Genomic DNA, 14,370 nt, shown 5'->3' with positions numbered 1-14,370 from the left:
TGCAAAGGAACCAGCTGCCTTCCAAAAGTCCACAGCAGTTGGCCAGCAAAAACCTGTTTACCAGTCCCATGCGTTCCCCTTCTCCTGCTCTCCCCGCCACACATTTACTGAGGTTGACGCAAGAGCAGAACCTCCTTCTTTTCCAACCAGTCCCATCCTGCCCAGTCCTTGCACCAATTTCATTGTCACAAGCACGCTCATCTTGGGAGAGAGCCTGCAAAGGTTTCGTTTCTACAGTCAAGACCCGATATTGCTATTTACTTCACCCATGCCCAGAGCACAAAGCCCAAGACTCGGCTGTACAGCCAACATCGATCCCAAGAAGCTCTGGAGCAGAACAAGCCAGCCAGATCTGACTGACACACTGGGAAAGGTCAAGTCCCTAATGCTCACCTACTGCAAAACCTGAGGTTTGTCTTCATGCCTGGTAACTCCTCACAAAATAGGATCTGTCTGTAAGCAGGTATCCAAAGGATTGTCTGTATCCCAAATCACTGAGTCACATTTGTGTCCGTGTCTGAGAAGCCCAAGGAGAGCTACTGCTCAAACGGTTACTAAGCATAGACTACAGAGCCAGAGGCCAAAGCACCTTCAGGGTGGACAGCCCTATTCTGTGTTTCAACCTCTGCCACTGGACACAGAACCTTTTTAACCATTTTTTGCTTCTGCTGTGGGGAAAAAAAAAAGCACCTTGACAGCTCAGCCACCCTTCTACCCTGGCACGCGATATAGAAAGGGAGGCCGAACAACGACAGATCCAGACGTGCTCCAAGCAACTGCCGGGCCTGCAGCACCATGGGGATCCAGCTGAAGGGCGACTGACTTGCAAAAGCTGAGCAGCGCCTGCAGATGCAGAACGGGAGCTGCACAAGCACGTCTGTAACAGGCATTACCGTGCCCTTTCCATCCTTCCCCCAAGCACCACAGAAGTTTCGAGAGCAGGTTTAACTTCAGGTAACAACGCTGGTTCAGCAACAAGAGGCAGGCAGCAGCAGTGGGACCCAAGGCACCTGCAAAGGCTTTCTGTGGAAGGGACGATCTTATGTTTGTCACAAACACACAAATTCACCACCACCACCACAACCCAGATCATCAGCCTGGTTGTGACAGTACCTGTGCTGGGCCATGCTCCAAGAACAAGGCAGGAAAGCACTGCATTCAGATGTCAGGCTTCTGAGTAAGGCAAGTTCCCCTTCCACCTCCTTCCCTCCCATCTCCAGAGCTCACAGTCTGCTTCGCAGTCACCAGGCAGTGGCAAAAAAAAAAAAAAAAAAAAAGCTTCTAGACAAATAGATAATTTTCACCCCGCAGCTTTGAACAACTGCTTCCATTTCACATCTCACATCTGAGGCTAGAACACCTCCTCCTGTGCCGCTGCAGCCCCAAAATAACGTTAAGACCATCTCTACAAGCACACTACTTCCCCAGCCCTGTCCCTGAATGCTCCTATGCCCTCAAAAGCTAACACTTTTCATAAAAACAAGATAAAGTGCCTTTCTCTTGATAAGGGATCTTAATGCACATCTGGCAGTGTGCACAGGAATGGATGTGAAAGAAGAGTTGCCATCAGTTTCACAGACAGAACAGAGGAAAGCTCTTCTCCCCGCCTCCACTGCAGCCAGAGACGTGCTGCACCTTTGCTTTGCAGCAACAGCCGGCAGTGAAGAGCTGCCCTGCCTCCTGCCAGGCCACTGGGCAGAGGCTGTAGAACCTGCCCAGCAAAAGGAAAAGGTTTAGGGACAACCTGCCGCAAGAGGACTTTGTCAGCAAACCCAGAGGAACAGCAGGTACAAAAGCAGGCAGCAGCAGGAGAGGAAACATCAGAGGAGCGTGCCAATGGCCCAGCAAAGCAGAGAGGGGAAACACTGCAGCAGCTGAGAGGCCAGGATGTGCCCACCCGAGAGCCGGTCCTGAGCCCACCTGCTCGTCGCCTTCTGGAGCCAGCATCCACAGTGACCCACAGAGAACAGCACAGAGCCAGCACTGTTAACACACCTCACCAGAGCAGGAGAGCAGATGTTTTGGCAAGCGACCATCCATTTCCCACCCCACTGTGATGGGCTTATTTCCCAGCCTGGCATCAGGGCCGCTTTGTACTGCTTGCTGTTAATAAACTTTGGGGTTTTCCCTCTCTCCCCCAAATTTGCAGTTGTCCACAAGAGCACACGTGTATTTAAACATTAGTGTGAAGTCAGGCAGTTGAAACAGCAAACTCCTGGAGATCTCTGAATCCCAATGTGTGAAATCAGTTCTTCCCACCAAAGCAGGGAGATGGGAAGGCATCTGGCTCTCCCAGCCCTGGGACAGCCCAACCATCACCACAAGGCCAGTCCATCAATAAAGCCTCGTCACGCACACAATGCTGTGCACAGCACCATCATTTCTCTCCACTCCACTGAAGGCAGAGCAGGGTCCACAGCCTCCGCTACGGCCCACTAAGAAAGACCTACAGCAAAACATTCCTCCTGTTTATGTAACCACAGGCCCCTGACCAGGGAGTGAAAACCCCACGCGACTGAGGGGCTGCTGTGCCACCTTCACCCCTTGTCAACAAACTGCAGAGCAAGCCCCAGCCCCACACCCATCAGTGCAGCTGGTGAATGATACAACAGCTCCCTGCTTGCTGGCAACACAGCTTCTTTATCAACTCCACGGATGGAGAGATCGAGAGCAGTTCTCAACCAGGCACCAAGGAAGGTGGCACCCCTGCAGCCCCAAGTCACCCCAGGTTATGGACCGCTCTGTACGACAGCCTGGTGGAGACAGACTCCCTGGCGAAGCACAGCACAGCTTTCTCACACTGCCAGTCTGCGGGTGAACTGCTCTCCCGCTGCCAGTCCCTGCCTCTCATCCACCCTCCTCTTCTGCAGGAGCCACCACGCTGGTGTTGTGGGCATTGTTCGAGGGGGATGGTGCCCACAGAATGATCCATGCCTCATCACAGCAGGATGAGGCTCCAGAGAAAGCCCAAGCAGAGGTGTTTTGGTGTGCATGAGTCAGAGGGTCCAACCAGACGGTGGGGCGAGACCTCCCCCCGTGCACCGTGGGAGAGCTCCTCACAGCTCTGCTTACAGAGCACAAACCACAGCTGTGTCCCATGAGCCAGGCAGCAGCAGAAGGGGAGCAGAGGACACGGGAAGATGCAGCCATCCAAGCACTGTCTCAGAGGGAGTGCTGTCAAGTGGTGGGAGACATTCAAGAGCAGAGGAAGAATGCAACCCTTTCGAGGACGTCCTCAGAGATCCCGCAGCCTTGAATCCCGCATGTGCTTCCTTCCGGCATTGCAAGGGATCAGCTGTAGCTAGGATGAGAGGCTCAACATCTGTTCTCCAAAGCATAAGGGATATTTCCCAATCCCTTTCCTATAACAAAAGCAAATTCCTGGATGCGTGTGTCTCCCTTCCCTTCCTTTCCTCCCCCAAGCCCAAGCTGGGTGACAGTCTCAAAACCTTTCATCCACCTGGAGGAGATTTCCTTCCCACAGAGGAACTCGACTGAACACCAACACGGGTGAGCCAGGCACTCTCCTCCCTGGGGAGCAGGACACCAGAGCAACACACTCAGCACTTTTTCCTCCCCACAGCCTTCGGATGGGATCCCAAATAACCTCAGGAACAGGAGACTGGGAACAGACTGCTGCCCTCGGACACTCACACCACAGGTCTCCCCACAACACAAATGGCTTGAAGCTGGCTGGAGCTGGCTCAGCATCATCGAACAACCCAGAGCATCCCTGCTCGCTCCCAACTTCCAGTGAGTGGGAAATCAAAGTTTAGCAGAACCCTAGCTCTCAGTGCTTCCATTTTCTTTCCCTGCAGCCCCTAAGCAGCCACAGAATGAACAAAAGCACTCCCTCTGCTTGCCATCTGCACGGCCTCCTTGTGTGCAAGGCACAGGAAGCAGGAGCTCCTGGCACCCCACAGGGGCTGTGCCCTTGGAGCCTGCCCCAGAGCAGGGCAGACAAGGAGCCCCAGGACCATCATCAGCATATTGCACCAGCCTGACAATTTATGTGCCAGGGCGCAAACCTGCTCTGACAGCAGGTGATGCTCACTCTTCTCCTGCCCTCCAAAGATGGAAGACACCATTTCTGGAGGGCAGGACATCCCTGCTGCCCAAACCAGAGTCACGCTACAAGTCCACAGTGGACTTCTTTTCTCTGAACTACAGCTTTCCAAGCAGCCATGCATAAGAAAACCCCCTCTCTCGTTACCTGCTCTGTCCCACCAGAGTCCAGGCCACCAGGGAGCTCTAGGTGATACCAGGTGTGGACATTGCCATTTCAAAGTTTATACTTGACACCCCTGACCACATCTGTCAAGCCAGGTGGGACACCCCAGAAGAGACCCCATCCACTATCCTGCACTGGCATCCATGCCATATGGCTCCAGGGGCTGGGCACATAGCTCTTTCCCTCCCAGCAAGCTGGGCAAGAATCCGAGCAGCAGCATTAGCCATCTTATCATCCCGATGTCCCTAGCCACAAGATCCAGGGGCCTTCCAGACAGCTGATGCAAATAATAAATGCCCCCTGGTTCTTACACTACTGCTTTCAGCAGCTGGCTCAAAGTACTTCACCAAGGAAGTGTCATTACAGAAGAGGGAACCGAGGCACGTAACTGCCCAACGTCGCACAGAAAGCAGTGGCAAAAGAGGGAGAAAAGCCTGGTCCCTGGACGCTGCTGTGCCCTCTAAGGTCACCTGCGCAGAAGGTGGCCCTGACCACAGGTACCTTCTCCAGGCCAGGGCAGTAACCCAGCCTCGTGCAGCAGCACCCGCTTGGCACTAGGAGCAGGTCAGAGGCCTGGCTGCAGCAATTGCCAGATTGGTTTCAGATTTGTCTCCTGGTTTGCATTTCCAGTAGGTGGGTGGAGCAGACGCCTGCAGCCAGCGCTTCCCTCCTCCTCCTCCTCACCAGTGCTACCCTGGGCAGCCACCACCTCTTAAGAGTCATTGACCTTCTGTCAGGAGGATACAGAGGGACACTAGCAGGCATTTGTCTCCTGCTTCCTCCCCGACTCTGCCATTCCAGGGCTCTCACCAGGTAGCACTGGGGAAAAGGAGAGGCTCCCATCCCTGACAACTGGGAAGGGAGGGTGAGCTGTGCTACACCACCCAGAAAACTCAGTGCAGAGCCAGGGAGGCACTGGGAGCACTCGCAGGGGATCCGAAAGCTCAGCAGTGCAGCCTAAGCCAGGAGGAGAAGATGCTGGCCATCGGCCAGGCAGCTCAGGGCAGCCCTGCTGCCCCCATGAGGGACAGGGCTGGGAACTCTGTGCTGCAAAGCAACCAGCTCCTGCCAGGAGAGCGCAAAGCCCATCTGGGTGGCTTTGCAAAACCAGACAGTTTTTCCCAGTCATCTTCATCAACACTTCTCATGGCTGAATGCTGCAATACAGATTTGCCCGGTACCTCAAATAACAGAGCTTTTTCCCAACTCTGCTTGAGGAACAGGGCAGGGGAGGAAGTGAGAGAGATGAGAGCCACGCAGCACTGGAAGAACAAAAACCACAGCCTGTTTCATCTCTCACCTCCAAGATCTGGGACAGTTACTCATCCCGCAGGAAACAGGGGCAAGTTGAGCACTTTGGGGCCTTCAGCTAGAAGGGGTTTCCAGAAGGGGTTACTAATGAGCCACTCCAACTCAGCAGATTAAAAATGTATATCCAGCCCTGCTGCCAAAGGCTTGTGCACCACAACAGCGAGATGCGTGACAGCAGGGTTCCCCCATTCCTCGGCCCATCTGGGGACTGTCACTCTGCAGAGATCTGCTTGGCCTCCTGTCATGTGTATTGCTACCAAACCCTTTTCTGTTAGCAGGATCTGGGTTGGCATAAGCACTTCTAATAGTAGGAATTTTTTTTTTCCCTTAACCCATATCTTCTTGACAGAACCAGGTTAGGAAGCAGCTGCACCAGCAGATCCGGGGTAGCCTTTTGCAAGACAAGGCAGGGGAAAAAAGGGTGCCTGGATCCAGTTATCTCTTCAAGCACCAAACTACAGCTAATTGCAACTTCCCCAACTCCCCTAGGGTCACACAGAATGGGGGAACAATACCAGCTCTGCTCTGTCCCAGCCCAGTCACTTCACTCCAGAGCAGGCCCTTCACCCTGGAGAGCCCCAGCACAGGGTAGGCGGAGGCGGGTGTCATTCCCACTGGTGACAAGGGCTGTTTCCATTTCTGGGTTGCAGAGCTGCAACTCTGCCAAGCTGAGCTGTCCCACATTCAAGCAAACACCATTTCCCCCTCTGCCTTCTTCCCGAGGCTGCTCGAAGCCCCACACATTTCCTCTCAAATGACTGCCAAACCTGAAGAATTGGGGGGGGAGGGGAGGGGACAGAGAAGAAGAGCGGGAGGTAAGGGAAAGCTTCCAGGGGTGTTTCACAGGGAAACCTCTCCCCAAAGAGCTGTCAAACTCCTTGTGCTGAGATGCCAGAATCACTTCCCTACTGCATAGTCACACGGGAGCTGGCTCGCTGCCGCCCTGGCTCACATACACTGCTCCCAGCTCTCCACCCCAGCTGGGACAGTCACCCAACTGGGACAGCCTTCCAGGACCGCAGGCAGGACCCACAGTCCAGACCATGGGGAAGAAAGAGTAGCACTGTGCAATTAATCTTTCCTGCAGAGTAACTGGGGTGGAGGGATGCTCTGTGGCACGACAATACCCATCAGCTTACGTGCGAGTATCAGCAGCATCTTCAGAGAAGCAAGGAGCGATCCACGAGGCATTTATCTTCCCACCCCCTCTATTACAAGACCAAGAAGCTCAATCCATTACACATTTTTCCTTGCAACCTCTTGAAGGTACAGAAACAACCTGCTTATTTTAGACAGGGAAGCAAAGCGCCCATGATCTCAGAGAAGAAAAGGGCGGGTAGAGAAGGGCAATTCCCAACTAACTGGAGACTAACTAGGACAAATTCCTAAGATGTAGACAAATACCCAGGTCTGCTGGCTTGCATGGAGGGATAAGCTTCAGAACAGAGGGGCCGGAGACCTACATGCCATTCCTGGTCACGCCACAAACTGTTCAGGATCTTTTCACTCCTCCACCCCTCACGTTGAGGATCAGACTCACAACCCTTTATTAAGCACTGTGACAGCTTTGTGGCTTGAGGACTCGGTCTGGTTTGCCACCAACCTCCACATCAGAAAGGCATGTTCCAAAGGTTGTTTCTCATCTTCCCTTATTCCCCACCTGTGTGTATTTTGCATGGGATCAGAAGGCCGGGACCAACAGGACTACCACAGGAGTGGCTACAGCCAAAAAGGTGGCTACAGAGTTGCTGTGGACTGAGAAAGGAAACTTTTTGAGGGGTTCATCCAAAAGACTACTCTCTCTCAAACAGGCAGATCTACTGTGACCTCACTGGTTCCTCCCTTTACCTTACCTGCTCAAGACCTGCTTCTCTGGGCCCTACCTAAAGTGCTTAGCTTATAAAGTCAGAGGGATCACGCACATGAAGGAACATGCAGGATACACCCCCCAGAAGGACCCATTTCATCTTGCTGCTATTAATACCTGGAACATTATATGCACGAACCAACTGTCCCTTCTCTCTCATTTCTGGGCTCTGACTTCTCCAATTTGTCCCAGAAACCCCAGCCAACACACGTTCACCCTTCTCTAGTACACATTTCCATCCAAAACACAACCCTTTTCTTTTTTTTTTGAGTTAATTACTCATGTTTCTAGTTCCCATCACCTCTTCCAGTCCCTGCAGACAAGGCACAGCTCCCCTGGCTCCCTCATTCATTATGCAGCCAATATGTGGGCCTAAACCCATCAACACTCATTATGGAAACGGGCCAAGACTTCCCACAGCCGCACAGTGCTATTGGGTGCCCACCCACAGCCAGCCCCACGGGTGCGTGCTCAGAGGGGCTGCCAGCCACGCTCTGGAACATGACCCCCTCTACAGCCTTCAAACTGGGAATACAACCACAGAGGGGCTCTGGGCTGCAGTGGAGACACTGCCAGAGCCCTTGGGTTGAACAGACACAGCTCAGTTGTCACCACTGAGTTATCACCACCATCACAGATGGTACCAGGTGCCTGCAGAATATGCAAACGGAGGGGGAAGTCAGTTTGCCATTTTCCTATGCAGACCCCAATCCCCTCCAAACTCCAGCACCACACCACCCTCTGAGCTGGATGGGGCTCCGACTCACTCTAACAAAAGCCTTTGTTTCCCCAGCACCAAACCCATCACTAAAAGTCAGAGCCATACTCTAGCTGGACTTCACCCTCCTTAGCATGGCTTCAGGCTGGGATTGAGGGCTGCCTGCAAGCTCTTTGCTACACTGGAAGGAAGAAGCTCTCAACCTTTCAGAGCTGGCCTGAACTCTGCACACAGGAGCCCAGGCAAAGCCTTCCCCTTGGGCTGGCTTGCAAACAGCTGTGTGCCTTTGATTTTGCTTCAAGAGAAAGCATGTTCTTTCTGTATCTAAGCGTAAAATAGTCAAGCATGGCCAAAAGCATCCAATCAAGAGCACAGAGCATGAGAAGTTGGGGCCCAGGGTTACCATGTAGCTAAGGCAGCCCAGACTTCACATCCAGACCCAAAATTACTAACCTGCCCTGCCTGCAGAAAGGGGCTGCTTGACCTGCCTAAGGCTGCCAAAGGAGCTGGGAACAGAGGACCAGGCTCCCCTCCACTGCCCTGTCTTCACAGGCAACCAGCCCATACAGGCTGCAGAGATGCCAGCGTAACCTGACCTGAATTTTGACGTACACCACCAGCATCCCAGCACCAGGCTCCACAGAGCCGCTCTCTGCCCAGAAACGTGGGACAAGCTCAACGCTGACCAGCAGCAGTGGCCAACCTTACAGGCTTACCGGAGGCCGTGTGATGGTGTTTGTGGCACACTACGAGAAGGATCACACGGAACAGTGAGAGAGGACAGAAGAAGCCACAAGCAGCTCATCAGGCAGGTCCAGAGCATGGGAAATCCTGCCATTAGCAGGATCCACTGCAGAGGATTTCACAGCTAATGCACTCTTGCCACCAAAGACCACAGAGAAAGCAAAAGCAGCAGAGCATTTCTTTTCCAATAAGCTGCTTTTCTCGAGAAGTTTACACAGGCTTCAGCCTGCCTGCCCACACCAGCCCCAGCTGGAAAGCAGCTCCAAACCTGTGCCTTTAAATCCCCCTTGGCAGTGGGAGCGCAGGACTGGGGCTGTGCGAGCAGACACACCCTGCGCTGCCGCCTGCTCCAGCCGCCGGAGCACACAAACATTTCCTCCCAGCCGCTCCTGCGCTGCGGCTCAGCCAGAGCAGCCTCAGTACCTGCCAGAGCTGTGCCAGAAGGGGAACACAGACTGTTTTACACAGACCTGTAAATTCAGAGACTTAAACTCGCTTCCTGAAATCCCCCCTGCTTCCCCCCCACAGCAGCGGACATTCTTCCTTCAAACTTCTTCCTTAAGGCAAATATTTAGAGTCTAACAGGCATTCCTCATCACAGGCACAAGTTAAATATTGGCCCTGAAACAACAGCAAGTGCCTTTAAATGATTCTGGCTGGAGAAGCACCACTCTGGACTTTGATTTCTGGCTCTGAACAAAAATAGGAGCAAAGCACCGAGTGTTACACTCTTCTCCCAGGAGAAGTCAGCTTTCAGGCTCTACAAGTCCCCTGCCAGGACCACAACCAGCAGCAGGAACTGTCCCCTGCTCGTGCATTATCACACCTTGGGTGTCTGCCGTCACTGAGCCAAGGCCGCTGCAGTGCATCCTCTGCGCTGTGCACAGGATTATTTTGAGTCTCATTTCCAGGTCTGTGCTTATATACTCAGAGAGACATTAGAGAAGACCTGCTGGGAATCACGGATGCCATCCAGACTGCAGTGAGGGCATTTGCACATGTTGTCCTTCCCCCTCTGGCTGCACCACCTCCCTTCTCAAAGGTGCCCACCTTTCCATCCAGCTGCGCCTGGCAAACTGATCTCTCTGGTGCAGAAGATGCTCTAGGCTGTTCCTGCTATGCAGACAGCTCAGCTCCCTGACGGACATGCTAGCTCTTGCAAGAAAATACCTCAGCAAGGTAGGAGCCCAAGAAGTCAAGAGAGAGTCAGTACAATAAATGGGAGAAGGAAGAGCGAGGAGAAGAAAAAAAAAAATGCAGTGAGGTCAGTACACCCGAAGCATAGCTGCACCCGGGCTCTGGGATGCTGCGGGCATTTTTCACACCTAACTGGGGAGCAGAGCTCCTGTCGTGACTCTGCAGCCAGCCCTGAGCAGCTGGAGCCCCTGCAGAGCTGGCCTCACCTCACCCCAAAGCAGCCCTGCGACACCCTGTCGCTGCTGAGCCAAGCCCATCGGCAGACGGGGCTGCTACATCACCATGCTGCTCACACACCTCCTGCTGAAGGCAGGCCTGCGTCTGCGCCTCACAGCTGAGGCAAAGGAGCCCCTGCCAAAAACCACCTGAAACTAGCGTTTGCTCCAACACAAGGGGTCTGCCCACCATTTCTCCATGGCAAAATGCCACAAGAGATTTACCCAGAGAGCTTTAGCTAGGGAAGGGTTACTGCAACACAGCACAGGTGTGCCTGAACAGCATACTGCACAGTAACTCACATTCACAGTGTTTATTCTGTATCCAGCTAAATTCAGCACGGTGTGTTAACTGAGCTTCCCTCTCACTCTCCTGAACTTGGTGCCTGGTAAGCCTGAGAAGCACCTTCCTCAGCTTCCCCTGCTCCAAGCAGCAGGCCTGAGCGGTGGAGAGCTGCTCCCTGGCAACATCCCCTGCTATCGCGCGAGATGGAGAACCGTGACAGTCTGCTGTGCTGGAATTCCAATCTCTACTCCCTTCCCTGCACCGAAACACCTACTACTTCAGGCTGGAGAATCTGCCAGGGACTCTGACAATCTCTTCTTGGGATCCCCTGATGGGGCAGACACCCCTACAAAAACAGCATGGGTTTAAAATAAGCTGCAAGTTACCCTGGAGGAAATGTTAAAGCTCCATCCCTCCAAGCACTTCCTCTTCCTTCCCCAACTGCCAAAGCCCACTGAGTAACAAGCTCCAGCAAGCAAGTTTATGCAGGAATTCCCAAGGCTCAAGGCAGAGACTAGTCTGTACCTGTCAGCACCAACCCCGGTGCCTTGTCGTCCCGTGGCACGCTGACCCCACACCCACCAGAGGCAACTGCTGTTCCTCAGCTACCAGCTGTGAGCAGTCCCTTCCAAGATAGAGACCGTACCTCCACTTCAGCAGTTGTTCCAAGTTGTGTCCTTAATATTCTCTGCACTTGGAAACACAAAAGCCAGGCTTCAACTCAAACCTGCATCGCCTTCGGGATAAGTTAGGAATCGGCATAGCTGGGGTTGGGGGATTCCAGGAGAACCTTAGCCTGCCCCTCGCCCACACGTACAGCACAGAAGGCACTGGAAAGCACATCCTCTCCCTACATCAAACTGGGGAAACCAGGCAGAGAGTACAAACTTCATCACTGCCAACAGTCCACGCTAAAAAAGGAAAAGAAAAAGGGTTTCCTTGCTTTGTTGTTTATACCTCAGTACTATCTCAAAAGCAAAAAGCAGTGAGATTTTCTACCTGAAAACATCAGGCAACAACAAGACTCTGTAAGACTGGAGCTTCCGAGTAGCACAAACCCATTACACCTCCATTCTGGTTTTAAATTGGATTACCACTGACCTTTCAGAGCCCATCGTTCAGCCCCCTGCACCTAGGCAATAGCCACTCTTAGCAAGACTTTCCAGCCTCCAGACTGGGAAAGGGAATAAATCCCCAGAGACATGGACGTGCTCCCAGGGTACCCACGAACACCTCCCGGCACCTCTTCTCCTCTGCAGCTCTGCTGAGCTGCAGACCTGCGGGGCTGCAAAGCACTTCCAAAGGAAAGCTTCACAAAATCCAAGTTCAAGACCAACCTTAACCCATGTTTATTAACTTAAGAACATCCCTCTCAGGCTGACAAAGCCTATGCATCACCTGCCAACTGTCTAATTCACCGTTTGGAAAGCAAAAGCCAGGCCTCCCTCATTAAAAAACATTACATAACATTAAATAACAAAGAGCTACGGGACATTCTTTGGTTGGTGGACATGTAAAAATGAACGATTAAAAAAATTAACACTTCTTTCCTCCAGAATCTCAGTGTCTCAAACACCCTGGGAGCCAATGAGCACCTTATTTCCAAGACCCGGCTGCAACAGTGTCTTGGCTCATCCCAATTACTGGTCTTGTGTTCAACTTTCTGCCACCTCTGCCCCACAGACACTAAACTAAACGCAGCACTTCCCAGCTCTTTTTCAAAGCACCATCCCCACCAGACAGCGGTGGGGCTGTATTCTGCTGCTTAACATCTGACACTGGAGAGGAAGCTGAGATCTCAGCCTGCAGCACAGGGAACCCTTCCCAGGCCTGAGGCTCAGCTCCTCCAGACCTCGCAAGACAGGACTCCAGGCTTCCCTCACATCACCATCTTAGTGCAAGTCTTTCCAGCAGAAAAGATCATGAGAGCACTTGGTTTTACTGTCACAGGTGAACTAGACTCAAGACATCGAGACCTTCATTTCCTGCAAGTGAAAATGTTTATGCTGCAACTTTCTAAGCGACACAGGTCTGACTGCAGTGGAGAAGGCAGATGTCAGCAGGGTATTTCTTGGAAAATTCAACTGTCACTAACCTCCCAGCAGAAGAATACAGACTTCACAGGCACTGGGAAAAGTTCCTGGACACACAGTAAACTTCTGTCCATCATCTTTTTGGAAGCAAAGAAGCCAATTTAAAGTCTTCCAAGAACTAAGTGAATTCCTCTACTCCAGGAGCAAACTCTCCTTACTGTGAGCTGTGAAAGAAATCATGAACATCTTACTCCACACAGCATTTTGTAATGCCCTGCAAAGTCTTACCTACAAGTTTCAGCTTACCTGAAGAACCATTTCCTAAATCGCACAGCATGGGATCACCTCAGTGCTTATCAAGTGCGCCAATCTGCTGCAACATTACCATTGCAGCAAGCGGAAGACAGACAGACTTTTTGTGGTTTTACACACAGTGCACTTGCACCCAGCGCGTGCTGTACCACCTCTCCCTATCACAGCAGGGCTGGTGGAACCCGCAAGTGGTGGGGATCACAGCTCTGAGCACCTCGGGTCGTGACAAGCCTTGAAAGAGCAAACCCGTGTTTCACCTTGGCTGCCAGAGAGCTGCCAGCAGCTGATGGTGTAGTAAAGAGAGGCTAGGAGGTATCCTGGAATATCTCAGCTCAATGCATGCTCTGCAGTAAGCTTTTTTTTTTTTAAGCCAGTTATTAGGAATAATGCATGAACATAACATGCAAAGGAGGGCAGGGGGGCTGTCCAACAGGAACGGCTGTAGCCTGTGCAGGGATTTAGGAGAATTGCCCAGGAGATGGAGGGCAGCTAGTGTGAATCTGGGAGCCAGACAGAGAGCCCAAACACTCTGCATTAAGCTGCCCCAGCAGAAAGTCACCTTTACACTTTCCTCACAACTGAGTCCTGCTTCTCCTCTACAGCGCTGGACCTACCGGAGACACGGATTGCCAGCAGGAAGTATAAACATCCATTCTAATAAAAACCCAAAACTATTTATTAGCACACAGCTTTTCTAACAGGAAGATAACTTGTTCCCCAGCAGAATCCCAGAGTTGCTGAAAGACCTGCTCCCCCTCCTCCCCTCCCAGCTCACAGGGTACAGCAGGACCGAAGCAGTCTCCAAGCTGTGCCACAGCTGGGCCTGAAGAAGGAGGCTCAGTTTCACAGCTTCTCACTGCGCCCAAGACAAGCCAAGTCTGCCTAGTCAAAGCTCAATTACAGGGCTGTGGGCAGAGCTATGCCCACAAGCTCTGAGCAAAAAGCCGTAAGCACACGAAGGAAGCTCCTGCGCTGACACTCGAGTCTCTCCCCCCTCAGCAGAGGGAAGAGGGTTTGACTCCTGACGCAGCTGAAGTCACAGGAGTAGCGCAAGGCAAACGAGGCCGCTGCACGCTGGAACCAAACCTCACATTAACCAGCCCTGCTGAGAGAAAGGAAAGTGTCTCTTCCACAGCCCTGAGGTCTGTACTTCTCCTGCACACCCCCAGGAAGGAGCCAAAGCACAGCAGGAGTTGCCGCTCACCCGAAGCTTCCTCACCACCTCAGATAAGCCTTTAGTGCCTGTAGTGCTGCAGTTCCTCTATCTGAAAAGCAGAGATAAACAGCTTCCTACCCAGACTGGCTCATGCGAGGACTGGTCCTTCTAGCAGGCTGTAATGCTCCCAGACCGGAGGCTAGGCACATACCTGGATGGACCAGCCAAAGCAAAGGTTTGCTTTTCCAGCACAGCTCATCAGAGCTCCTCCTAGCTAGGAAAACCACGGGGGCGGGGGGG

At 52.7% G+C, this 14,370-nt stretch overlaps 1 protein-coding gene across 3 annotated transcripts in view; it reads right to left on the bottom strand.

Annotated features, from left to right (window-relative positions):
* Window positions 1-14,370, bottom strand: part of CSNK1G2 (casein kinase 1, gamma 2) — a 46,287-nt gene that overhangs the window by 29,522 nt on the left and 2,395 nt on the right. Inside the window, exon 1 of one of the 3 annotated variants that reach the window (XM_010566605.1) lies at window positions 12,665-12,730. The exons of 1 other annotated variant lie outside the window; for it this stretch is intronic. The gene's annotated coding sequence lies outside the window, so the exon portion shown is untranslated. Of the gene's footprint in view, window positions 1-12,664; window positions 12,731-14,370 lie in introns of those variants that run through there. One more of the 3 variants, XM_010566601.1, reaches the window with a different exon arrangement.

This window comes from Haliaeetus leucocephalus, unplaced genomic scaffold (genome assembly GCF_000737465.1).
Source record: "Haliaeetus leucocephalus isolate CR32 unplaced genomic scaffold, Haliaeetus_leucocephalus-4.0 Scaffold215, whole genome shotgun sequence".
NCBI classification, from domain to species: Eukaryota; Metazoa; Chordata; class Aves; order Accipitriformes; family Accipitridae; genus Haliaeetus; species Haliaeetus leucocephalus.
This window is presented reverse-complemented; position numbering and strand designations above follow the sequence as displayed.